At 35.2% G+C, this 2,314-nt stretch overlaps 1 pseudogene; it reads right to left on the bottom strand.

The window, feature by feature from the left end:
• Positions 1 to 1,134: 1,134 nt before the first annotated feature.
• LOC148513574 (5S ribosomal RNA) lies at positions 1,135 to 1,253 on the bottom strand (annotated as a pseudogene).
• Positions 1,254 to 2,314: the final 1,061 nt, after the last annotated feature.

Genomic DNA, 2,314 nt, shown 5'->3' with positions numbered 1-2,314 from the left:
ACTTGTAAGTGCCACAATAACAGCTCTTTAATCAGACTATAATTATAAAAATGAGAGGCAGACAGTTGCATCAGAGATTGAGGTGTAATTATTATACTGTGACTATTGTTATTCCTGTATCTACTGTAAGTCTATCACTTCTTTGGCACTGATAGTAGCCAAAGCAGTGTCTGTTTTACAAGCCTTGTCTGTTTTACAGAGATGTGCAATTTAGTTTTCCTGAAATACGAATACACCCAAACTTAGAGGTTCCAAGTCAAATCAAGTCCTGGTTCAGGTCTGCTGTCAGTTAAAAACTCAGATTTAAAAACCAAATGCAGTTTTTGGATTGCATGTTAACTGGTCCAAATTACATGATTTTAACTGTTTTTATTGATTTTTAAGGTGTCATGCCAAAATATGACGATGAATTAGAACCAAAACCAAAACATGGGTGTCAACAAGCATCTCTACTGTTTTATAGTGGTGCTGGTTGCAGCTTTTGCAGGGGCATTGAATAATGTTTATCCCCGCCTCCACACACACACACGCTGGTGCTTTAGTTTATTTTAATTTTTTTATGAAGCGTGGTTTAATTATTTATTTAAAATTGCAAAAATCAATGCTGATGGTCCACACCATCTGCATATATCTGTTCAACAACATTTTTTTAATATAATTTTTCCTTTGCTAGTTAAAAACCGAAAACACCCAAACTTTAGGGTTCCAAGTCGAACCCAGTCCCAGCTCTGATCACTTTGAGGTTCCTAGTTGATATGAAGAAACAAAAAAGAAAGAAAGGCTCTTTGTTGGGGCACGCTTGGATAATATTATGAATGTTAGATTGATTAAGATATAACTTTTATTATGTCATTCTAAAATAATAGAGGCATATATAATATCATGTATTGTTCATAAAACAAGAAAAAATAATTCATAAATAGAAATAATATGCAGGTATTATAACAAATGACACCCTCAATATTTCAATTGGCAAAATATTGTAGTGAAATCTGCATATCACTGGACATCTTTTAGATGAATGTTTACTATCCGTTGTTCTTAAATCAAAAATTACACAAATTATAAGATCTACTGATTGGCTGTATTCGCTGTACTATGTGCCATCCTGTCCCGTTTCCCAATCAATATTGACACCTACAGCACCTGGTATTCCTAGGTGGTCTCCCATCCAAGTACTGACCAGGTCTTCTACTGTATCACTTCCATGATCAGATGAGATTGGGCAGAATCAGTGAAGTATGGCTGTAGGTTGTGATCCTTCATAAGATTGAAATATGCCCTAGCACATGGTCTCACGAAAAAATCATATAAATGTAGGACTCTCTCTTTGAGAAAAGTCCATTTAATTAGTAAGAGTTATGAATCAAAAAAGTAATGGATAAGCATACTTTATTTGTAAGACATAAAACAGTTGTATACAATTTTTTTAAATGTCAACAATTCACAGTTGTATATGTTTTTAACTGTCAGTAATTCACATATGATATTATAACATCAATAAATATTCCAAGCAAAATTATTATAGTGGTGCAACTTTGGTGTCAAATCACCATGTTATTGCTTGTTATATATTGGATAGTATAGCTGCTGATATAATCACATTCCTAGGTATCCATCATAACACCCAATACAAAAAACATATAGTCTAAAATAACATCCTGATCTACTCAGTAATATGGCTCAGTCAGAAAAGTTAACCTGAATATCATCCTGATCTGCCCTCTTTCTATAAGTTGTATTTTAACCAGCTGTGTTGTCTCAATTAGGCACATATGCTAAAACATAGTATAACAGAACTGGAATGCATGTGTGCTGAAATTTTTATATAAGAAAAAAGCAGCATCAGACATTTCATGCATATGATTATACAGAACCTTGTTTTAAACCTGTTGTCTCCATTATATTAGTGAGACATAATTTAAAAAGGTTAATGTCCCCAGGGTAAAGAAGGGTTGGTACTGGGACTGCTAAACGAGCACAAGAGTCTGTAAAAATGAAGTACCAAGTTTATAGTGGTATAGGTTTAGAAGGCAAATATCCCTAGGGTAGAAGATGGGTATAAGTAATGAGACCGCTGACCAGACACATATATCCGTCAGCTAATACGATACCAAATATTCTGGCGGTATGGAGCCTGGTCCCTGCATTGACTAGATCTACCACAGTGTAGTGCAGATAAGTGAAGAGGATGCGCATTTCACCCTCTGGAGGCTTGATCACCTCACCATTGCTGCATGCTGTCCATGTCCAGGTTGTAAGAGTGAGTCTAAGTGCGCATCATTAATTGACCTAAATGACCTGGTGAACGGAT

This window comes from Taudactylus pleione, unplaced genomic scaffold (genome assembly GCF_031769625.1).
Source record: "Taudactylus pleione unplaced genomic scaffold, aTauple2 ptg000276l, whole genome shotgun sequence".
NCBI classification, from domain to species: Eukaryota; Metazoa; Chordata; class Amphibia; order Anura; family Myobatrachidae; genus Taudactylus; species Taudactylus pleione.
Note: the sequence above shows the minus strand (reverse complement) of the source record. Positions and strands in the feature narration are given on the sequence as shown.